The sequence below is a fragment of the Furipterus horrens genome, unplaced genomic scaffold (genome assembly GCF_987537825.1).
Source record: "Furipterus horrens unplaced genomic scaffold, mFurHor1.1.pri manual_scaffold_17, whole genome shotgun sequence".
Lineage (NCBI taxonomy): Eukaryota > Metazoa > Chordata > Mammalia > Chiroptera > Furipteridae > Furipterus > Furipterus horrens.
In genome coordinates, this window is record NW_028327187.1 from 105664060 (window position 1) to 105689875 (window position 25816).

Sequence of the window (25816 nt, forward strand, 5' to 3'; positions counted from 1 at the left end):
CTCCAAACAGGCCGTTTGTTTCCACAGCCTTGGCTGAAAAAAAAAAAAAAAAGCAGCTTTGGATCTGAAGCAAATAAACCTGAGAGTTTAGAAACAAAATAATAACGATGAAGGAAAAGGCAACTACAATATCTCAGTGCCACTTTTGCCTGATTCCACAGTGGTCTGGATGAGAAGGGATGCAGTGAACCACATGTCTGATACTTGGTCTTGAGTGCCAAAAAAATTTCCTTGATATCTTGAAGACCTCTGGAAATCTGTGAAGTTAAATTTCTGAATTAGAGTGGTTATTTTTTAATCCTGCTTCCTCACTTGATCTTCACAGTCAAGCTTAAACTCTGGTTTAGCAAATTTGTGACTCATGAGTTTGATGGACATCGAGGACCAGATACTCTCAGAAATGGAAGAATGTTAAAGCTGATTGGCTAAGAGGCAAAGAGAAATTCCAAGGAGCCAAATGACTGGGGAATGGGTACCAGCAATTTGAAGATTTGGTCAGGAAACCACAAATAACTATGCCAGGGACAGAAAAAAAGAGGATACCAATCTACGAATCTGGTTCTATTTTGTTTGTTAGTTTATTTTGTTCGTTATATTTTATATATAAGGGAGCTGGGTAAAAAAGGTGAGGAGATTAAGAAAAAAAAAAAAACCCAACTCATAGACACAGACAACAGGATGGTGATTACCAGAGGGAAAGGGGGTGGGGCAGGTAGAAGAGTGTAATTTTATTAAACACTTCACACCAATAAATCAAATTTAAAAAAAAATCTAAAGGAATGAAAAACAAACAAAACAAAGTACGATACCAAGGGTGTCCAGGTCTGGAGAACAGCCACGGACCTGGCGGGAAGAGCACTGGATCAGGAGTCAGAACATTTCAATTTGATTCCCGGTTCTGGGTCTTGCTGACCGTATGAGTTAGAGATGCATAAATAAAGGACCTTAGAAAACATATACCATGCCACGTCCCTGCTCTAAATCCTCCAATGGTTCCCCATTGGGCTGAGAACAAAAACCCACAGCCTGACTGGAGCAGATCCATGTCTTACTGCCTCTAATCACACTGCCCATATTTCTGTTCATTCTGCCTGCAATGTCCTTCCTCCAGATATCCTCACTTCCTTCACGTACCTGCTCAAATGGAATCATCTGCCCTGACCCCACCTCCAATTAAAAGAATCGCATGTCTTTGCCATTCCCTCATCTTTGCTTGCTTTAGGTTTCTCATGACACCAATGGTGACATTACATTATACATCTCTTTGTTTCTTTATGTTGCTGTCCCCACTGGAATATGAGTTTTACCATGCTGGAGTGTGTGTCTGGTCTACTACATCTCCATTACCTAGAACAGTTCCTGGAACATATACTTAACAGTTATGGAGTAAACACATGATTATAAAAATCTTGCAAGTGTATGGATTTTAGCCTGTCTCAGGGACATGAGGAGAACCAAATGATGTGATAGGCGTGCACACATTTTGTAAGCTAGAGGGCTACACAGCTGTGGTTACAGAGCAGGGAGGCACGGAACGGTCTCTCCTTGATGTCTTACAGCTGGCCAGATACAAGCCTAGAGTTGATTCCCAATTCTCCTGCAGTGCCTGATCTTTCCAGGCTGTGCCAACATGTTGTGCTTTAGTGGAAAAGACATGAGTTATGAGGTCAGAATGCCACAAATCTAAACCCTGCCTCTGTAGTTCTGGCCGTGGGACTGAAACACACACAGCTGGGCCCTCCCCGTCTCCTCTCCACTGCAGTGCACACCAGCAAACACATATCATGCCGTTTACCTGCTCTAGCTTGATGTGGAAGTACTGGGACATAAACATACTATCTGAATCCCAAGTGGCCTGGACTGATGACTGAAAATAGTTAGTGTAGCCCTGACCAGTGTGGCTCGGTTGGCTGGGTGTCATCCTGGTCAGGGCACATGCCTGGGTTTTAAGTGTGGTCGCTGGTTGGGGTGGGTGAGAGGCAATGGATTGTTGTTTCTCTCACACAATGATGTTTCTCTTCTTCTCTTTCTCCTTTCCCCTCTTTGTAAAAGTAAATAAATAAAATCTTTTAAAAATAAAAAAATAAAAATTAGTTCGTGTATAAACAGCTCAGCTTCCTAATCCTCACGGTGGGGTGACTCTGTGGCATATGTTTCGCACTGTTTCCCAGAGTTCCCCAGAGGGATTAGACTCCAGAGTAACAATGTCCCTATAACTTATTACTTTCCTTCCCTGTCTCATGTTGCCATTCTCTTACCAGTGCTTTCTGGGATTGCCTTCCAAATATACTACTCTCATCGAGTCCTTGACTTTGGGTCAACTTTTGGGGAAACCCACACGAAAACAATGACTTTAGGCATTTAACTCAGCTTCATTATCTGTAAAATGGGGATAAACCTGACCTCATAGGATCATTATGAGGATCAAGTGTGGTAACATATAAAAGGTGTCTGGCCTGTCATTTAGCACTGGGTTAAACTATATGAAATTGCCATTTGTACAGGTAAAAAAAGTGGTTCAGTGTTGGAAATTTTATATGGTTCATCTATCTGATCTTCATTGAGGGACTGTTCTTTTCCCTCCTAGTCCCTCTTCCTCCTTTCCAAGACGCCTGTCAGAACTGGAGCTTCCATAGGCGGGTATCAGACAATTCTACTTAGTTTCCAAGGGACAGTCTGGAGGTACCAGACAGGCTTTTAGGAATAAAAACACCAGTTTTGGGCTAGGAAAGATCTCACATAGCTTCTCATTCCCTTTTCCACAAGCAGAAGTAAGACTGCAGGTACTGGGGGCATCAGCCACTGCATGCAGCTCCTATTCACACCTTTAATAGCTTCAGTTTAAGACAAAAAGAGAGATGCCATGCAACCCACACCCCTGAAGTTTTAAAACTGCCAATAACTAAAACAATGTTAACACTATAAGATTATGAACAAGTGCCTCCATCAGAAGAGCTCCTTGGCAATTAATTTTCCTTCAAAGGATTTATTAAGTTTGTAATGGGCACTGAGCTTGCGAACAATGAAAATTAAGGCTTACAAAAGAAAAAACAAGAAAAAGATTCCACCTAATGACCTGGAAACAGCACTCCTGAATAAAGGACCACCAGCTTTACAGGAATGAGTACTTGATGTAATTTATAAGAGTGTATTACCTGATAGTACAGTTTTCCCTGGAAATATATATTTTTTGTTGTTCTCACACAGAGCTACTGACCTTAAAAGTCACAAGAGTGTCTTAGCTGCTGCCCTCCTCCAGATCTGAAAAGAGGTCTTGGAGGGCAAATTCAGCTTGCTATGGCCTTGAACCTTCTGGAAGATGGTAATGTTGATGTATAGTGTGGCATGGAGGGGACAGACTGCCTGGCTCAACTGCCAGCTTTAGCAGTTAGTAGATGTTTGTTCTTGGACATTAAGCTGTTACTTAACAGCTCTCTCTGTGCCTTAGTTTCCTCATCTGTAAAATGTGGAAAAATAATAGTGCCTATCTCATTAGGATTGTTGGAGGATAAAAGAGAAATTGAATGTAAGCTGATCATTATAGTCTCTGATACACAACTGGTACTTAGTAAATGGCTGTTCACAGAAACAAAGTGAACAAACAAAAAAGAAAAAAATATCTATCCTCTCTCTTGTTTCCCTTACATTTTTTCTCTAACCATTGAACTTCTCACATTTTCTTGAAAAGTATATTCAGTGACATGTATAGATGAAAGATTCTTGTTCACATCATTACTGAGAGACTAAAGAGTAAATGGGGTTAACAGTATGCACTAATACAAATATTTGAAGAGAACAGCTGGCTGGTAGTGTTTAAAAGTTGGCACTCTGTGATTCTAGGATAAGCCTGAAATCTGCACACCTTATCCAGGATAATTGCCCACTTAGATTACCACGTGCATCAGACTAGGCAGGGAACTATGGAGGCAGTGACAGAAGGAAACTAAAAGGTATTAAGTACCCACAAAGTGTTGGGGCTTTGTGCAAAGAAGGTTGCCATCTGTCATCTCATTTAATCCTCACAGCAACTCTGGGAGGTGGATGTTGTATTGACAGGTGAGGAAGCTGAGCCTCAAGTAGCGTAAGTAACTTGCCCATATTCAAAAATTTCATAAGTGGATCAGCAGTGATTTAAATCCTGGGCTCAGAAGATTGTTTCTTAAAGGGAGTTCTTTCGGTAAAGACTTTACCCCCCTAATCTCTCTGCTTTGGTCATCTGGACATTGACAAACTTGCTTTGGGGTATTAGGCTTAAGCAGTTAAGCCACAGCATGAGATGTTAGCTGCAGTTATGAATTAAAAGTGGTGATGACATAGCAAAGTCAAGGGGTCAAACATGACAAAGCAGCCTAGGAGAAAAAGCAAGATTCTGACCCTTACTGAATAGTGAGGCTCAGCAAATGCCAGATACCTATGATAGAGACCTCAGAGAGAAGCTGCAGCCCCATTACCAATGACAAGCACGTGTAACCAGCTGGAGATGAGGTAAACAGATGTGCAAAGAGAGAAGACCTTCATCATTCCAAACAGCATCCTTTGCATCTTGTATGTTTCCTATGTGACTCCTCCGCCACCTCTCTCTCTCAGTAAAAGAAAAATTACTTTATAGAACATACTAGTGAAAAGGGCTGGCAATTTGGGGATTCATTGTAAAATATCAAATTGAAGTTGGGGATGCTATTGGATTTGGGGATCTGGGTATCGCCCCCTCCCCAAAGGCAGTATGACATTAGAATATAGTTGCTCTATGAGGGCAGAGACTGTTTAACACCATCCTGAATCCCTGGCACATAGAGGAAGCCCAACAAAGATGTGCTGACTGAGAACCTTCAATGTTTATTCTTTCTGGCTGATTTATATTTTCTCTGGTGACACTGAATGATATTTCATTTGTACCCAAAGGCTACTGTGCTACATGCATATCATTTCCATCTTAAATAAACAGATGACATTGAATTTAGTCCTATAGTTTACACACTGCAGACAAATGGCTGATCTCATTAGACAAATGGATATGATTAGACTATAATCTAAAAATATAAGAGCAGGAAAACAATTTAGGTAGGAGATTGGGTACTGAAATAATTATGTGTTATGCTTAATTATAGTTTTTTTTTCTTGTGTATTTGTTGGATTTCTTTTGTTTGAGGGGGAAAGTTTTCTAAAAATATAGAAAAGTTTAGAAATTAATATAAAAATGCCTGTGAACCTATATCCAATGTCATGTCTATTTGAAGATTTTGCCTGCTGTTAATGCTGTTGGTAGTAGGGTGACCGTGTAATTTATCATCCAAATGGGAACACTTTTGAGAGTGCAAGAAGACACTATTAATTCCATGGGAATACCAGGCATGGAGTGGGACCATCACAAGCAAAACTGGATGCTCTCCCTGTTTGTGGGTAGGTGTCCCAGAGGATGGGAACACTGATGTGCCTTCACCCACTCATGCCTCATGGTGGGCATGAGATGGCAGTCCTTTGGTGTGCAGACCCAATCCTGCTGAAGGGACCTTGGCTGTTGTAGGTGATGCTATGTTGTCATCAGATGCGCCTCTGCAAAAACTTCTTCTCTAACAATTTCCAACCACATCTGACCTCCTTTCATTGTAGCTTCCTTCCTTGTCAAGGCTCTGATGTTCTGCAGAATTCAGCTCCCATGTAGCCCAGTTCTTTTCACTACTGCAGAGGTGGAGTGAATTCATAGCACCCTTAGAACATTCCATCTACTTGCCCTGAGCACACTAGCCCTGCTGGAACTGACAGATGGCTTCCACTTGATTGTCTCATTGACATGTGGCTTCGCCCAGCCAGGAGCAAAGATTGCTTTCATGTTCAAAGATGTCACTCTGGGTTATTCTATCTTGCTTTAATGCTGACAGTGCCTCACAGACCTGGCTGATGAATTTTTTAAAGGTTTGCAGATGTGAAATCTGCAATGGGTCTCAGATAGGTGGCAGGTGAGAGGCCAGAGCATTTTTGCTTTGTTGGGAGTTAGAGGTCATGCAAACAAAGTCTTCTGCATTTCACTATCAATTATAACAATGAGCCACTTACTCAACATTTATTAAGTGTCTATGGTATATTGGACTTTAATACAAACCCCAGGAGGTAAAAAACACTATGACGCAGTTTCACCCACAAGAAACTTAGAGTCTGGTGGACTTTTGGCAGGTTCTCAGAATTGGTTCGCATAGATGACACACGAAGTGAAGTGAAGGGTTATAGTCTTATGATAGGAGTAGCTAAAGGGTATAATGGGGATACAGTGAATCTAGTCTGTTATGTGTGTCTGTGCATGTGCGCATGCATGTGTGTGTAGCAGCGGGGGGTGCAAGGAGGAGACAGAGGCCAGATGAGGGAGGATCTGCTCATTCAGGGAATACAGGGTGGGGAAGAGTAGATTCACAGTGTGAGTATGTGAAACACAGAGTTTAATTTTTTTATATTATTTATTAATTATTGTATTACTTTCTGATGTAGCCCTGGCTGGATTGGCTCAGTGGATTGAGCGTCGGCCTGTGAGCTAAGTGTCGCTGGTTCGATCTTCCAGTCAGGGCACATCAGAGAAGGAAAACTCTGACTCCAAAAAACCTCCGCTGTCTTGCGGCATACCTCTTCAGGGGAAAGGCTAAGGGAGTAAACCCCGACAGAAAATCCGGAGCCGGAGTCCCTAAGGCGGTTTGACGTTGTAGTCAACACCGGCAACTCCTGCGGCGCACCTGAAGCCAAGCTGTATTGACTCCGTCTTTCCCTTGGACCCTTCAGCTGCGAAGAGAGGGGGGGTCTGCTGCATGGGCAACAGCAGACCCTCCATATCACCCTGCCCAGGCTCTGTAGCTTCAGCTTCACTGGAGAGGACACTCCAGCGTCATCGCAAGATGTCGATTCAACATGGGAGGAGACAGATACCATGTCACTCCCGAGTCGGACTGCACAGCCATTCTCGGCGGTGCAGATAGACTCTTAAGAAGCTACACCATCGTCTCTCGAGACGGACGGCTGCCGACGACTTTCTGATGGAACTGTGAACCTACGTTTGCCCGCCCCTGTCTTTATTACTAACTATTAATAAGTCTTATGTTAAGCCATGTGAACAAGACAGAGATGGCTGTGTCCTCACAGCACATTCAGACTTTGGGAGGTACAGATGAGCAATGAGGCAATTACAAAACCTGCCTGGAGGTCTGAGATGGGAGATGTACTGGATACTAAGGGAAGGGTGCCTGTGCCAACCTTGCAGGCACAAGGGAAGACTTCTCGGAGGAAGTGACTTCTAAATTAGCACCTGAAGAATGAAGAGAAATTAACCAGAGGCAGAACCTTGGCATAGAGGTATGAACTGGCAGGGAGAGTCTATCAGGCAGATATTGAGCAGAGACACCTTAGAGCCACAAAACACATGTCAGGGGGACGTGGAAGTGATTCAGGCTGGTGGGAGAACTGAGAAGAAAGCTAAAGAAGCAAGGTCCAACTCACACAAAGCCTAGTCTGCTGAACTCGGAAGATACGCTTTGTCCTTTGGGCAACGGGGAGCCAACGAAGGGCTTCAGACAGGATGGGATGATCAGAATGTGTCTGGGGAAGATCGCTCTGTTTGCAGTGAGGCAGCTGGATTGGGAAGGGTGGAGAGCAGAGGCAGGGAGGTGGATTACAACATGGATACAATAATGAGTTCATTGGTGAAGTGAAGATCTGGACTGTGGTGATCACACTGGCTTGAAGGAAGCAATTGACAGCTCTCCTTTTTTACGCATCTGGAAAATTTAGCCCAGGGAGTAAGCCAGGCAGTAGAAGCTGATGAAAACTTTTAGATCCATAGTACCAATTCAACATTTGAACTGCATTTCTGAGGTTTGGGTCTTTTTTTTTTTTTTTTTTTTGAGATGTTTCCTGCATGGTTTGTCTCCTCAATCACTGTCCAAGGGACTCTGAGAAGCTGTAGGAATATGCAGGCGCAGACTCAAGGTCCTGCTTTCTCTCCAAGGTTGTGGAAAGGGACTGTACATCACAGGACAGAGCCCTATGCTCCCCTCTGCCACGTGGACAGAGCCCGGGCAGAGTGACCTCCTGGGGTATCCACATTGGTGCAGATTTCGGTGTTAATGTGTTGTCTATCAATTGTAGATTTACAGATGTGCAGATCAAACCAATGTCTGGCCTTTCACATCTCTGCACATACTCATATGCCTCTCCAGTGCAGTCATGAACATACATGTATAGAAATTCTTGGCCAGCTGCCTCAAGTTCATCTGTAGCAGATGCAGTTGGCACCTCCTCTTATCCTTGAGCCCTTACCTCTTGAGAGCACACCTGCCTGACTTTGAATGCCAGCACCCACACTTCTTTGTCAGAGAGCCCACTTTGCCATCTGCTTGGCAGCCAGAGTTCTGGGGAATTAACATCCCCTGGGAGCATACCTCAACCAATGACAGATGGGAGATGGCATATAAATACCCTGCTCCCTCCCCATGGGTGGGATTACTCACGGGTGTGTTTTCGCTGTTTCCCAGAGCCTGCCCCCCCCCCGCCCTAGCCAGTGGGTTGCACTCCCCTTGTCCACAGCCATGGCCTGCTTGATCACACTCCCTCTTAGGCTCCTTCCCCTTTCTGTCTCACTGCACTGCTCTCCTTCTGGTTGCCCGCCATGTCCCCAAATAAACTTCTACTAGACTTCTTATTTCAAGGTCTGCTTCTGGGAAAACCCAAATAAAATGTCTAATACTCAAAACCTCCTGGCATTAGAGTTTCCTAGGGCCCTCAAAACACTACATCACGTTAAAACCAATTTTTGGTACATTCAAATATGGTATGTTGAAATAAAACAAAACTCAACCGTTATGGTGTAAAGTTAGGATCTTTTGAGCCTCTCTTCATACTCAATCTTTTTTGATGTTGGACACTTTTTTTTTGATGAGGCCAACTTGTATTCAGTAGGTATATGACAGATATTTCTCAAGTGGTTCTGGTAAGTTTATGAATGTAAATGGCCAGACACTATCAATGGAACACCTCCCCCGTTTGGGGCATAGTCCAGTCTATTCATTCAAGTTTAAAGTTAATCACACGTTGGGCCCTGGGTATATTGATGACAAGAATGCACTGTAAGTCCTCAAGGTCTCAGGTCTGTGCCCTGCCAGGAGTGGAGAACTGGGAGATCACATGCCCTCTCATCTTTCTTCCTGCTGATGCTCAAGGAGGCAGGCATTACTTTGGATTTTTAGTTTATTTGAAAAAACAAACACTCAGACTCTTTACATCCTTCTGGAACACCTCAGCAGGTAAGGCCTTAGGCTTCAGTGTTCTCTGTTGACAGCAAATGCTAGAATATCGCCCAAATGGGATAAGAGCCCCTATCTTTCCATTTCTGGATTTGTGCTGTTATGACGGTAGGTGTGTGGGAGAGACAGCTGATGTGTTCACTGGATTCCGTCCCAGGTAGTGATGTGCCTGGGGAGTGTGTGCTGGTGGAGGCAAATTCTTCCTGCATCAGCTCTGCTGCCACTAAAACTGAGCTGATTTGTCTTCCAGGATTCAGGCTGCCTTTCTTCTTGTCATTACTTACCATTGCTAGGTGCTCTGTACTGCTGGGATAGTAGTCTAACTCTTCTACCTTATTAACAGGGGCACTAAATAGAATGTGTGTGTGTACACTTTTCGTTATTGAGGTATAATATGTAGTAAAATGCACAAACCTTAAGTGTATATCTCAGTACATTTTCTACATACATGTGTATATAAACGTTGCTCAGATCAAGATACAGACTATCTACAGCACTCAGAAGGCCCCTCATGTCCCTTCCCAGTCAATACCCCTACTTCTCCTGAAGGAGAATGATGGACTTCTTTCAGCATTGATTAGCTTTGCTAATTCTTAATCTTTCCTCTTGTGTGTCTGCGTTCTGTTACTCAGCCTATGGTCTGTGAGATTTGCCTATGTTGTGTTTATCAGTAGTTTGCTATTTTTATTTAGTTTTGCTGTGTAGTGTTTCTTTGCATGATGATGTTTTCATTCTCTTGTTGGTGGTCTTTTTACATTGTTTGCATTTTGGGGCTTTATAAGTAAAATTGCTTTGGGCATTCTTTGTACAAATCCTTTGGTGGACATATACATTGATTTCTCTCAGGTATACGCAGTGACGTGTTGGTAAATGTTTAACAATAAGTTCTCTAACAAAAATAGCTCTGACTTGAAAGCATTTGTAAATTCCCCTTCCATGACCAATTTCAAACCCCGGGGGGGGGGGTGTGCGTTAGGAAGAGATGTGCCTAACCAGCTTTCAGGAGCCAGTAGGCTCCAGCCTGAGCATACCACTGCCTATATAGAGTTAGGAGTGGAATTTCAGAATCAGAGAAGAGGCATACATTTAGTTTAATTTTTCCAAAGTGATTGTATCATTTTATATCCCTGCCAGCAATGTACAACAGTTCCAGTTACCCCATATCCTCAGCAACATTTGCCCCATATCAGTCTTTAAAAAATTTTAACCATTCTGGTGGGTGTATACTGGTATTTCATTTGGATTTTTTAAAAACAGATTTTATTTACTTATTTTTAGAGAGAGGGGAAGGGAGGGAGAAAGAGAAAGAAACATCAATGTGTGGCTGCCTCTCGCACACCAGTGACTGGGGACCTGGACCGCAACCCAAGCACGTGTCCTGACTGGGAATTGAACCACAGACCCTTTGGTTCACAGGCCAGCACTCAATCCACTGAGCCACACCAGCCAGAGCTCATTTGGGTTTAATGTGCATTTCCATGAGGCCCAAAGCTCAGCATTTCGCATGTGCTCATTAGTGATGTGGCTATCCTCTTTTCTGAAGTGCCCACTCAAACCTTTTGCCGATATGATTATTGAGTTGTTTGGTCTTTTCGTTATTGATTTGTAGGGGAGTATCTAAATTCAAGTCAAGTGAGACTGGCTGTAAAGGCTGCAACAAAGAAGAGCTCCAGAGGCAGCCCCTCATGCTAAAAAGAGCTCGGGTCATACAGACTTGTGTTTATATGCAACCAAGTTAGGGACCACGTGATAGCCTTGATAAAATAAATCCCTCTTCTTGATCCTCAGTTCCCTTATCATCAGAATGGGGTTGCTGTCTAGAAGTGTGGTTGATTTCTGAAAGAAACAGTGTAGGTACGATGCCCGGCAGAGGAGCACATTGCAGGTTCTTCGTGAAGGTTGGAACCTCTCCCTATTTCAGTCAGAAAGTGTGGCTGGCACCTTTGCCCATGAGTTTCTATTCATGTGGCACATGATGATTTTAACCCAATGCCTAGAAATCCCTTATTCTTCTTGGCTGCTTAGTGGTGTTCTTGTCATAGAGCAACTGTTTGTTTCATGATGTGAGGATTTTATTCTTTCTTTAAAAAATTCTATTTATTTTTAGAGAGAGGGGAAGGGATGGAGACAGAGAGGGCGAGAAACATCTCTCAAACAGGCCCTCAACTGGGGACTGAACCTACAACCCAGGCATGTGCCCTGACTGGGAATGGAAACAACACCCTTTTGCTTTGCGGGATGATGCCCAACCCACTGAGCCACACCAGTCCAGGTGAGGGCTTACTTCTTCGTGAGAAGCAGCATTTCTCTATTTGAGAGGAGAAGCTGCTGCAGATTAGCAGTAATGGGAAATCGTGGCTGCTTTGGGAAGGGCTGCAGAGTGAGCACTGAAATTGCAATGTCCAGATCCCTCTGCTAGGAGTTCGGACTTGTGAGGAGTGATGGGCTCGGCTCTGCTATCACCTCCTCCAGGAAGCCCGCCCTGGAAATGCAGATGACGTCCTCTCTGCTCTCCTGTGTGTGAACACATCTGTCTCATCACTTGCCACATTATAGGACATATTCTTTAGATCTCTGCATTTTATTCTTTGTTTTATCTCCAGTCCCAGAACAGTGCAGACACACAACTCAAGACAGAAATGTTCTGGAGAAGCCTGCACACTCTTGTCTAGTTGCCTTGGCTTCACCAGCATGCATTAGACAGTTTCCACCTGCATGTCCTGAAGCGTAGTTAAATAGTGAGAAGTGATCGAGCAAAAGTACTAGCTAGTTGTCAAAGACCCAGGGGGTGGGGGAGCAAAACAAACAAGAGGAATCAGAATGTGTGGGATAAGATGATTACTTTTATGTCTACAAATAAAGATGCTGTGGCAATTTAAAACACACACACACACACACACACACACACAAACCAGCAGAAATAATGCATTTCCAGCCCAGCTCTCAAGGGAATACACAGGCGGATATTAATAGATGCAGTTCTGGAAAGAATAGGATAGTGAAATTAGGAATAAAGAGGTTTTTAAATTTTCAGTCTATCATATCCTCTCTCCTTTTCCAAGGTGAGGTAGCTTTATCAAATTCAACATAAAGCAGCCTGTAGATCTCAAACGAAGTTCTGGCTCACTTAAGAAATGGATGAACATAGGTGTTCATCTGGTTACCTTGTAAATAACATAGGTAGTGGAAAGCTGAGACTTAATATAGTAGAAGAACCTGGAACACAAAAGGATCCCTCTAAATGCCATATTAATGTTTTCTGTTTCACACTAACCATTTAAATTGTTAAACTTTGCAATGTGCTGATTATGTTATGAGGTACTTATGCAATATTATAATGGATACTAGCGGGCTTTGTAACTTCTTTTCTTTTTAAGTAAAAAACCGGCAAAAATGTCCTTTAATGGGAAAATTGAAATACTAAAGATCAGACCATTTTGAAATGGAAACATTTTCACGGTGCTTTGCACAACACTTTAGAAAGAGAGATTCCAATAGGTAGCAAGCAACTCTCAGTGGGGAAACCTCAGATTGTTTTTATGAGGGAAACTGGTGGCTTTGGCAGGTCACCCTGTAAAAGACAATCCATTAGCCATTCCCACTCAAGGGTCTGAGGGCATGGTGCACACTTCCTGGACATTTCTCATGGAATCCGGACATTTATTGACAGTGAGTGGCAATGGGAGGCCCCGCCCTGCCTGCTGCCCTGCTGACTCCGGAGCGGAGAGCGCAGGGGGGCACACTCTGCACATATTGTAGCATTTGGATGGATTCCCAACAACAGCCTCCCTGGACCAAAAACCAACCAACCCAACAAGGAAGACTTCCCTGGGGAAAGATGGAAATGGTATCCAGATGGGTTGAGAAGAAAGGTGGGGAGGGGCTTTCCGAGTCAGCAAAAACGAAGAATTCCACCTTGTTTGCAAAGCATTCCGCTCAGCCTGCTGAAGATTTCTCTGTTTGTACAAATACTGCAAAATTTGGGGTTAATAGCAAGTTGTTGTTATTTTAATAAGATGAGGTTATGTTTACATGGCACAGTTGCATTGTTTCATTTTCATTTAAAAATAGATGTGTTTAGGTAAGCCATGGGAAGATAGCTGGGCTGTAAGGATAATGGATTTACACATTTTAACTCAAAGTTTTACCATTTTACTCAGTGTAAAACCAGCAGAAGAGGAAGGACTATCTTCCTCACTTATCTGGGCATCTCTTTGCGACCTTGTCCTTACCCTCTGCTCCTTGGGGCCCGAGGAGATTAGAAAGCTGGGAGGTGTATTCTGCACTCCACCCGCCTCAGCCTGAGGCAGCTGCTTGGACCCTGCCCATCTGCGCCATGTGTGGAACTATCTGGGCTCACCCTCACACCTTTAAATCAGAATCTCTTGGCAAGGGCGAGGGCATCTGTATTTTAAAAAGCTTCCCAGGGGCCTGTACACACAGCCAAGGTTGACAATCTGTGAATCATTCATCCAGTCCTGTTGATTTTACGTCCAACATGTCTTAAATCCATCCTCTTGTGCTCCATTTTCATTGCTCCTGATTTGGTTCTAGCCCTTATAATCTATCTGGATGACAGAAACAGCTTCCTAACACATCTTTTTTTTTTTCTTTTCTTTTCTTTTAGTCAATCCTCCAAACTGCCACCGGATTTATTTTTCTAAAACACAAATCCAAACCTGTCAGCCCTCTGCTTTAAATTCTCCAGTGGCTCCTCCCCTCCCAGTGAATGATGGAGCTTGTTTATTTCTTAGAGGATGATGGAGAACAGTTGCCCCTCATCCTAGGCAGGATCTTTTTTAGTTTAAAATGTTTTCTTTTCAACTTTTTATTTTAAAATAATTTAAGACTCATGAGAAGTTGTAAATATGGTTCAGAGTTTCTCTAATGATAACATCTTACATAATCATAGTATATGATCAAAACCATGAACCTGACTTTAGTATTCCATTAACTCTCAACTACAGGCCTTATTTGGATTTCACCAGTTTTTGCATGCACTCTTTGTGTGTGTGTGTCATATTTTGACATTTTTATCATAGGAGCTAAATAGTTTTATAAGTATGTCTTTTTCTGCTTAGGGTGGTTCTCAGTTCTGGTTGCACATTAGAGTTTCCTGGGGGAGCTTTAAAAAAGTAGCCATGTCTGGCTGCACTCTAGACCATCCTCAGGTCCAGCATTTCTCAGACTTTTAATGTGCACATAACTCAGCTGGGGATCTTGTAACAATGCAGATTCTCATCTAGTAGGTCTGGGTGGAGGCTGGGATTCTGCAGTTCTAACAAGGTCTCAGCGGCTGCAGCTGCCAGTCTGTGGGCCACATTTGGGACAGGTCACCCTGTTTCAGACCAATGGAATGAGAATCTAGGGGTGTGAAACCTAGGCAAGGTATGTTTGAATTCCTCCAGTGATTCTGCCTGTAGCCAGGGTTGAGAACCACTGACATATGCGATAGACTTTGAAGCCTGTGTCACCCTCGGACGTCATGCCATCCCAACGTCTAGTTGAACCATTCTCATGCATTTCAGTCTCCCCTGATGAACCATTCAAATGCCAAAAAGCTACTAGAGTTAAGAAATCCTTCCTTCTATATAATTCATATTCTTTTTCTGAAATTTAAATATGCCCAATGTGAACTCTCAACTTGTCTCTCATTTCCATCTCAAGTTCTTCTTTATGCATTTGTCCATATTGAGACAAAAGGGAAGGAGAGATTGTCTCTTTGCTTTCATACCCAAATTCCTCAAAAAACACTGCTTCAAATTTACTACTTAGTCTCTTTACACTCCCTTGTCAATTGGCCTCCAAACGCATAGATATTAGACAAATACTCTCTTTAGCACTTGACAAGATTCACTTTCAGCTACTGACTTTACTATCTTGAAGAGAAAACACCAAGCCATCATATGTAAGTTACTCTCAATCTGCTGCTAATGTATTCATGAAAATACCCTCATCTACATTTTCAATCCTCTCCTGTGAAAATCAAGGCCATGGCTCACCCTCTCTCTTAAGATCAATTCCTCCCCTTGGGTTCTGGCTTTCCTTCCTTTCTTCTTGGTATTGCTTATCCCCTCTTCTCCCATGTACTCTTTTTCTACTAGTCCCTTCCCATGAGCTCTGAAATGTGCTTATGTCTTTCCCATATTAAAAAGGGCCTCATTTCCCCCTTCCCTTCCAATTCTGCCGCATCTCCCCTTCTTTACAGAGCTCTTTACATTTGCTGTCTCCAACTATACATCAGAGAGTCATGCTCGCTAACTTGATTTCCTCACCTGCCACTCCTCAAGCCACTCCAGTCTAGACTGTATCCCAGCATCAACCAAAACTCAACAGTGACTTCTAAGCAGGTAAATCCAATGGCTACTTTTCACTCCCCATTTTCTTAAACTCCCGGCAGTTAAGTCAATAATGTGGGGTCAAAGTAGTACTTTAAAAATATGTAAGAGGGTCAAGCATTTGAGCTTTTCATGGGAATCCAGTAGGCTCCATTAAGGCAGGGGTGTGGCTTCTTCACAGCTGTAGCCTCTACTATGTGCCTGGCAAACAAAGGCGCTCAGTATGTGTGGTTTGAATGAAACCCCCCTTCTCTCCCACGAATTCCATGGCATGATTTTTCTCTTGTTCTCTTACTTCTCAACCTGGCTTTCAGGTGTCTTTCTTACTGACTCCTCTACATTTGCCTACCTTGTAAATTTCATATTACTCAAGATTCTGTCTCTGGCACTTCTGATCTTGTTATATTCAAATTAATTCTTCTTGGGCAATGAACTCCACCTCCATGGTTTGGCTTATTATCTTTATGTTGATGAATCCCCAGTTCACATCAATATCTCACCTCTCTTCCCAACTCCAAATCTGAATTTTCATATGCCTTCTGCATATTTACAAACATATATCAATGGCAATATTTCAGCTGGTATATGTTCACCTGTTTCCTGTTATGATTAACAGCATCATCCTCTTTCTACTTAACCAGCTGGGAAATTTCTAAACCAATATCACCACTTTTTGTTTGTTTACTCACAATCCAATAAACCTCAAGTCCTATTGATTCCATTTCCCTATTCTTTTTTGGATAGTATTTTCAGTGTGTGCTCTGAAGCACACTGGTTCTTCGGGATGTTAATAGGAGTCACCAAAAAAGTAGAAAGTATCTATGATCAAACAAAAAAAAAAACTTTAAGAAATGCTGAGCTGGACAGAGTTAAATAGATTTCTTTTACAGAGAAACTTTTAAAAGCATTTGATATGCTAATTACATTCAACATGGGAATCTGATATGGGGATACCACATGCATTCTTTCCCAAAGTTATCTGGCCACAGAACCCAATTTTTGTTTTAGCATCAAAGGAGACATTCCTAAAACACATTTTGGAAATGGTGATCTAATCTCTCTTTTTCTTCCTTGTGCAGCTATCCTATTCAGAGCCTTTTGCTTACAGACTCATGTCAGTTACTCGGGTGAAGGAGAGGATGATCTCCCTATGTACAGTATTTTGCCTCTCCACCTTAACCTCTAGACATCTATAAGAGCTATCCTTAAAAAAGCTGGGTCATGATTCTGCCCAGGGTATTATCAATTTACCCCTTACCTCTGTGCAAGCATTCTATATCCAACTAGAATCACGGGTTTCTTTCTCCCCATTCAGTTCTATCAGTTCTCATATATTTTAATGGTCTGTTGTTAGGTCCATACACGTTTAGGATTGTTATGTCTTTTGGGAAATTGATCCCTTTAGCCCCTTTATTCCTGATAATTTTCTTTATTTTGAAGTCAGCCATATCTGAAATATAGCTAGTTCCGCTTTCTTTTTTTTAAGTATATTTTATTAATTATGTTGTTACAGTAGTCCCAATTTTTTCCCCTTTGCTCCCCTCTGCCCAGTACACCCCCTTCCCCAGCAATCCCACCCCCGTAGTTCATGTCCATGGGTCGTGCATATATGTTCTTTGGCTTCACCCTTAACTATATTATTCTTAACTTCTCCCTGTCTATTTTGTACCAACAAATTATGCTTCTTAATCCCTGTGCCACTTCCCCATTTCTCCCCCTCCCCCCTCCCAGCTGATAACCCTCCAAAGGATCCCTATACCTATGATTCTGTTCTTATTCTGGTTTGCTTAGTTGGATTTTGTTTTATTTTTTAGATTCAGTTGTTGATAGTTGTGAGTTTGTTGTCATTTTAGTGTTCATAGTTTTGATCTTCTATTTCTGAAATAAGTCCCTTTAACATTTCATACAATAATGGCTTGGTGATAACGAACTCTTAGCTTTACCTTGTCTGGGAAGCACTTCATCTGCCCTTCCATTCTAAATGATAGCTTTGCTGGATAGAGTAATTTTGGTTGTAGGTCCTTGCTTTTCATCACATTAAATACTTCTTGCCAGTCCCCTTTTACCTGCAAAGTTTCTTTTGAGAAATCAGCCGAGAGCCTTATAGGCACCCCTTTGTAGGTAACTCTCAGCTTTTCTCTTGCTGCTTTTAAGATTCTCTCTTTATCTTTCACCATTTGAATTTTAATGATGATGTGTCTTGGTGTGGTCCTTTTTGGGTCTAGCTTGTTTGGGACTCTCTGTGCTTCCTGGACTTGTATGTCTATTTTCTTTGCCAAATTTGGGAAGTTTTCCTTCATTATTTTTTCACATAAGCTTTCAATGTCTTGTTCTTCCTCTTCTCCTTCTGACACCCCTATGATTCGGTTGGCACGTTTAAAGTCGTCCCAGAGGTTCCTAAGCCTTTTCTCATTTTTTTTCAATTCTTGTTTCCTCATTTTGTCTGGTTGACGGTTTTTTTCTTCCTTATGTTCCAAATCACTGATTTGGACCCTGGTTTCCTTCCCTTCACCATTGGTTTTGTGTGGATTTTCCTTAGTTTCATTTAGCATAGCCTTCACCTCTTCACTTATGCATTTGCCATACTCAAGCATATCTGTCAAGCCTGTGAGCACCTTTATGACCAGTGTTTTGAACTCTGCATCTCTTAGGTTGGCTATCTCCTCATCGCTTAGTTCTCCCACTGGAACCTTGATCCGTTCCTCCTTTTGGGCCGTACTTTTCTGTCTCCTCATCTTGAAAGGCTCCTGTATTTGTTTGCCTGTTTGTCTTAGGTAGAGCTGTCGCTCCTGTTACATTGTAAGGGGCGGAGCCTTAGGTATTCGTCAGTACAGGGCAACCCGTTTCACCATGTTGTGGTGCTGTATGAGGGGAGGGGTCTGAGAGAGAACAATCCCGCCTGCTCAGCACTTGCCCCTTTTCCAGGCACTTTTCCCAGTTTCATATGGGACTGGTGCATCTCTAGCTGTTGCCCTGGCCGTTGTTCCCAGAGTGGATGGGTCTGCGGATGTTCTAGGACTATGGGGGACCTTTAATCAAGCGGACTCTGCTGAGAGACTGGCAGTTTCTTCCTCCGCCCCAACCCCCACTGGTTTGCACAGTCAGAAGCAACGAGGCTTGATTTTCCCTGGCGCTAAGACCATGAGCTGCACCATCTGGTCAGGAGCTGGGAACATGTGACTGCGCTTTCCACCAGCCTGCTGCCGCCGCCACCACCACCACCACACCACGTCCTCTCTGCCCTGGCTTCGTCCTAGCTCTGCACCTCCTACTTGTCTGGATGAGTATTTCTTCTTTATATCTTTGTTCGTCGGACTTCCATGGAGCTTGATTTTCTGGAACTTCTGGTTGTCTCTAGTTTTGAGGTAGTTGTATTCCTTCTGAGTTGTTGGGGGGACACAGCATGTCTGTCTCGGCCTCCATTTTGGCCAGAAGTCCCCAAACATTAGTTCAGCTTTCTTTTGATTAGTGTTAGCATGATATACTTTCTCTACCACTTTATTTGTAGCCTATCTGAGTCTTTAATATTTAAAGTAGGTTTCTGGTAGACGACATAAATTGAGTCTTAATTTTTCTTAATCTACTCTGACAGTCACTCTCTTTTAATTGATATATAAAACTCACATTTAAAGTACTTATTAATATAGTTGGATTCATATCCACCATGGTTGTAACCGTTCTCTAGTTGTTGTAGTTGTTCCTTGTTTCTTTCTTCCTTCTTTTTTGTGTCTTGTCTGGTTTTAATTGAGAATTTTATATTATTCCGTTTTATCTCTTACTATATCAATTAAACTTCTTTCAATTATTTTTAGTGGTTGCCCTAGAACTTACAGTATATATTAACACCTAATCTAAGTTAGCCTTCAAGTAATACTGTATGCTTCATGTGGAGTATGGTTATAATTTTTTCCAATTCCTCTCTCCTGTCCCTGGTGATATGGCTGACATCTATTCCTCTTATCCATGTTATAATCTCTCAATACATTGCTACTATTATTGTTTGAAAGTTAGGTTTTAGATCAAGAATAAGAAAACAAAAAAAGATTTTCTTTTACCTTCATTAACTTTTATATAGAGCTGAGATTTTGAGCTATTTAATTTTCCTTCTGCATGAAGAACATTTCTTATAGGACAGGTCTGCAGGCAATGAATTCTGTTTTTGTTTTTCTGAGAAAATTTTTATATCTCCTTCATTTTGAAGCATAATTTTGCTGATTATAGAATTTCAGGTTGGTGGATTTTTCCTTTCAACTCTTTAAATATTGCAATCCATTGTCTTCCTGCTTGTGTGGTTTCTGATGATAAATCTAATATGATTTTTATCCTTTTTCTTCTATATATAAGATGTCTCCCTCTACCCCACAGCTTCTTTCAAGATTTGCTCTTTGTCTTTGGTTTTCTGTAGTTTGAATATGATATACTTAAACGTGGTTTTATGGATACTTATTTACCTTGGTGTTCTGTGAGCTACCTGGGTCTGTAGTGTGTTGTCTGTCACTAATTTTGGAAAGTTCTTGGCCATTATTACTTCATTCCTTCTGCTACATTCTGTCTTCTCCTTCTAGCATTTTCTAATTACGTGTATCTTATACCTCTTGATATTGTCCCACAATTCTTGGGTGTTCTAGGGTGCTTTCACTGTTTTATCTCTTTGTGTTTCAGTTTGTGAAATTTCTATTATCCTGTATTCAAGCTCACTGATTCTTTCCTGGACTGTGTTGAATCTACTGATGAGTACATCAAAACCATTCTTCATTTCTGCTACAGTTTTTCTAGAACTTCCTTTTGACTCATCCCCAGAGTTTCCATCTCTCTACTTCCATTATTTGTCTGTTATTGATGCTGTCTACTTTTCCCATTAAAGCCCATAACATATTAGTCAGTTACCTTAAGTTTTCTGTCTGATAATCCTATCATCTGTATCACACCCGAGTATGGTTCTGATGCTTCCTTTGTCTCTTCAGACTATGTATGTTTTTCTTTTGATGTGCCTTGTGATTTACCCCCCAAATTGGACATATTGTATCAGTTAATAGGAACTGAAGTATATAGGCTTACAGTGAGGATTTATGTTAATCGAAAACTTGGGATATATCTAATATTTGTTGTGGCTATAGGCACCAGAAACTTCAAATTTCTCTTGTTTTTGTCTCTCCTTTTGACTCCGGACTTCTCTAAGTACAGTATTACCTCACTTATTATGGGTATTACGTTCCAGTCCCCCCCGGGAAGTAGGAACCTTACATTTATTCTACACTCTTAAACCTATGTAACTTTCACAACATACGTATACAGTACTGCAAAATCCCACGATATGTAATATAATATTTTTAAAAATCCCGTGTTACAGTGAGGCTGTGATAAGTGAACCGTGATATAGAGAGGGACTTCTGTACTCCTCCTCAGAGTCTGTGTTTTGCAGCTCTTTCAGCTATAATCTATATACTATTATTATACTGGAGCCTTGCTGATGTAGTGATAAGGTGTAGGGAGGGGAAGTGCTATACAATCTGCTGATGAAATCTGTCTTTAAGTGGGCTTGTGCCTTAAGGCTGTGACATTCACAAATGTTTCTCCAGTGATAACAGTTTTTCCCTCTGCCCCCTACTCTTTTCCCTGGCTGCAGCACTTCTAATCTATTTCCTTGAAGCCCTGACACCTGAGGACTCTTTTCCTTCCTCCCTACATTAAGAAGACAGAAGGAGGCTTCAGTGGAGAGTAAGGCCTTTGTCATGAAGAAGACTAGATAGATTTCACAATGACTACTCTTCCACCTTCCCCTGCCCTGTCCTCACCTTGGGAATCTGGTGGGGTTTCTGGAGGGGAAGCCCATGAAATTTTGAGCCCTGTGACCCCTCTTCCTCCAAAGGTAGTGATTGTAGCCCCTGGAGTCTCGAACTCTCATGGTACTTGCACACTCAGCCTTTATCAGTTTGTCCAAATGACCATTTCAGTGTTTCTACCCAAGGCTTCTGCTCCAGGGAAGCAGACTGTGTCTGTGTCTCTATAGACGTGCCTGCCTCTACAGTTTCAGGGATAGCAGTCTACCCTGTGACCAGTCTGCCCTGTGACCTCAGTTCTCTGATGTGTACAAGAAAAGTCATTGGTTTTCAGTTAATTTCTGTTTTTCTTATTGTAACGATTGGAGTGGTAACTTCCAAGGTCTTTACATGCAGAAGCTGAAACTGCAAGTTCCCCCTTACTCTGTTACTGATTGAAACACTACTTCAAGGCCATCAGACACCAAGGGCCATGCCTTGCTCATCTAGTTCTGTATTTCACGGAGGCAATCTGGTCTAGTTATTTTTTGAAATGATGATTTAGAACCCAGACCTGTTTGAATCTTGATCCCACTGCTTATTAGTTAAGATGTATCAGTTATTTTATCTGGGAACAGCAGTACTGTCGACTAGAACTGTCTCTGATGATGAAAATATTCTTTATGTCTTCTGGCCATTACAGGCACCTGTGGCTATTAAGCACTTGAAAAGTGGCTAGTGCAACTGAGGAAATGAGTTTCTAATTTTGACTAACTTAACTGTAAATCAAATAGCTACATGTGGCTCATGGCTTCTGAATTGGATAGCGCAGGTGTATGGCTTTATAAGTGTAGGCAGTGGATGATGAAATATACCATTTTTTATTCTTCTTGTGCCAGTCCAAGTAAAATGCATAGACTGAAGTAATATTGCATCACCTAGGAGTATGAGGCCATGTCAGCATAGCTTCTGGTTAGGAAAAGGTAGTCTCTGACTCCAAAGGCACCTTTTTTTCTTTTTTCTTTTTTTACAAAATAAGATGTGGTGTGAAATATATCAACCGAGTGACTAAGGTGTTTATTCTTATCCCCTGGGAATCCTTGTCCTAGACAAACATATGTGCGTTCAGTGAAGACACTGTGAGATCAGTGTGGCTTTAGGCACGTTATGCTTTAAAAAGTTTGTTTATATATGATCTCCTTTTGTCTTCCAACCCCATAATGGTGATTGTTGATCCAATTTTGTGAGTGAGGAAATGAAGACCCCAGAGCAGTAAATGGACTTTATCGTGGACCCATGAGTGGTTCACAGCTTCAAACATAGAAACTGGGGCCCCTGAAACAGCCCCTGTTCCACGATGCCAAAACCAGTGCTTACTGAACTTCACTGCAGTTCTGCTTCACCTCTAACAGCACTGACAGCAGACAGTAGTTGAAACTGAACATGAACCACTAGAGCCCTGGTGGTGGGCACCGTACCTCTGGCAACCACAGAGCTGGGTCCTTGTCTCAAAAATGCAACATGCACATCCTATTTGTACCCGCTGTGCCTTCTGGTTTGATGTAAAAAAAGTTACTCTAAAGGCAAGTGGCAGGTGACTCTGTGTGGGAAGTCTTGGGAAGAAAGGAAGCTTTGGCAATCACACAGTGAAGGTAGCAACAACAGCCACAGTGTCTGTGTGTGTGTGAGTGGGCAGAGGCTCATCTCCCTCCCCTCCATCTCAAAGTGCGCATTCTTCTCTTCAGCCCCTTTCTCCTAAACTCCAACACCTGGAGACAGGCACCAGCGCAGGCCCCTCTCTCCAATATGCTTGCCTTAAACCACAAACTTCAAAGGTTCAGAGTTATGTAGTACCCTTTGCAAATAGCTCATACGGCTCCATTCAGAATTAAGTGTGGCACAAATAACCTTTGCACCCTGCTTGTATGTGTTGCTCAGGCCCTACAGAGAGAGGCTGCATTTTTGAGATTAGTCCTGGCAGCCAATTACTAGGCTGCTTTATAGCAATGGCTCTCAAAGTGTGGCCCCTGGACCAGCAGGAAGAGCATCACCTTGGGAACCTGTTAGAAATGCAAATTCTCTGTAAAAAAATACAATACAAATAATGTAAAAAAGAAAAAGAAAAAGAAATGCAAATTCTCAGTCCCCGATCCAGACCTACAGAATCAGAAGCTCTTCCAGCGAGACCGAAAATGTGTGTTTGGACAAGTCCTCCAAGAGAAATCTGCTCAAGTCAGAGAACCACTGCTTTAGAGTGTGGAAGCAATTAAATTGCACTGAGTAATTAACTAGTCAGGAGACAGAAATGTTCCTCAGGTACCCCAATTCACTGCTTTAGAAATTGCAGTCCTCAGACCAGCAGCAGCCGCCCTGGGAGCTTGTTAGAAGTGCAGGACCTCAGGCCTGCTATCCCAAACCTACTGAATCAGAATATGCATGCTAATCAAATTCCCAGGAAATTCGAAAGCATGTTCACCTCTGAGAAGAACTGCTAATCCTCACTTACACTGAGGTTTATTTTGTTTGAATAGAATCAGGTAGGTAGGAAGATTTTCTTTGGTGGATTTAATTTTGATCCTAAATGATTACAGATTTCTTTTATATCCTATAAAAACAACTTTTAGAAAGGAGATGGGGAACACGTGGACCTAAATGATTAAAACCCTAATTAAGCAAAATCTTCCATTTCAGTTTCAAGGGGCTTTATAATGACCACTTTGCCTGAGAGTCCTGGTCTCTGGCAATTCTGACCACACTCTTTCCTTTGAAGTGCTCAACTGTTCCCAGATATATCATGTCAGCCAGATTTCCCAGGGAAACACTGTAGTCATGTATATCAAGTGAGAGAGGAGAGTTATCAGTTACCAACTCTCTTGCCTACATTGCTGGAGAATCTCTTTCTGGCATGCCCTGCTGTGAGGAATGATGAAGTTAACTGGGACACAGGAGTCCACCACCTCCCAAAGACACTTCTCTGGGCAGGAAGTGCAGGCTTCCTTTGAGCGAAAAGCACTGTCAAGCATGAAGATGAGGTTCTGAGCTCTGAGAAACCACCTTAATGAGATGGAATACAATCTGCTCATCCCCACTGACAGCTCTGCCTGCCTAAGAACTTAGGAGCTGCACGCTCAGCAGTAGGATGAATCCAATCGTCTATAATGACTCAGATGGAGTCATTAAAGACCAACAAATTGCCAATCTGAGTATTGAGAATGCAGATAGCGCACCCATTATTGCCTGTTGGATCAAAGAAAAAAATGCCTTCATGTGTATTTACTCAACAGGCAATAATGACTCTGAAAGAGCTGGCACATATGAGGAAGTAACAGTCATTTTCAAAGCAAATAACAATAATGATAACACACCTTACAAAATGTGGGAGTGCCTTCACGTATGGTATCTCATTGCATCCTTACCATAAGTGGGTGTGGGGGATGCTATTACATTCATTGCAGATGAGGAACCTGCTCCTCAAGGAGGTTAGGCAACTTACCCAAGGTTACATACTTAAAAGAACCAAGGATTGAGCTTGGATTTCCTGACTCCAAACCCAGTGTTCTGTTCACAGCAGCTGAATTTGAACCTTGCTACTCAAAGTGTGCTCCACTGAGCAGCAGCAGTAGCATCACCTGAGAACTTTTTAGCAATTCAGAATCCCAGTCCCACCCTAAGCTGAATAAGAATCTGTTTTTTTTGCCCTGGGGCGTGTGGCCCGGATTGAGTGTGGGCCTGTGAACCAAAAGATCAGGGCACATGACTGGGTTGTGGGCCAGGTCTGCAAGTGGGGGTGTGTGAGAGGCAACCCACTGATGTTTCTCTCCTCTTTCTCCCTCCCTTCTCCTCTCTGTAAAAATAAATAAATAAAATCTTTAAAAAAAGAATCTGTGTTTTTACTACATGTCCAGTGCTGTGTGGGCACCTTAAAGAGTCTAAGAGCAATCAGTCTACTCAGTATGACCACTTACTATGACAAGAACAAAAACAAAAGACAGCAATGAAAACCTCACAAAATTAAGGTGCTGAATATCACAAATATTTTTTGAGCAATTATAATGAGAGTTCTATAGCAGAGGTGCCTTTTTTTCTTGAGACAATTAGAAGGAATTGACAAAGCTATGGTATTTGACAAATTTGTGGAGCCCATGGAAGAATGGGCAAAGGAATGTCACCTTCAATGCTGAGAAATTAGTTCTAGTGTTTCTGTTACACTTACCAGAGATACACTGATTTTTGTGCCAGTATCATTTAAGTTCACCCCTTAGAACAAATCTTTCTGTTAACATGGGCTCCCTCTTCAGAAGAGTGAGGCTCAGTAACATCAGGATGGTAGCCTCGTAGACATTGATGCTACAGCTGGAAAAACCATTTGCCCTTGATTAAAAAAAAATGCATTTCATGTTTACATTTGAGTATGGTTGTGGCTAAAGTTTTGAGACTTTTA

At 42.2% G+C, this 25816-nt stretch overlaps 1 protein-coding gene and 1 non-coding gene across 2 annotated transcripts in view; both read right to left on the minus strand.

Moving 5' to 3' along the window:
- The window catches only part of PTCHD1 (patched domain containing 1), a 54639-nt gene that overhangs the window by 19965 nt on the left and 8858 nt on the right, over positions 1 to 25816 (minus strand). The window lies entirely within an intron of this gene.
- On the minus strand, positions 7882 to 8085 carry LOC149991765 (small nucleolar RNA SNORA73 family). The gene has a single exon (XR_016508771.1). It is a non-coding gene; the product is annotated as a small nucleolar RNA SNORA73 family (small nucleolar RNA).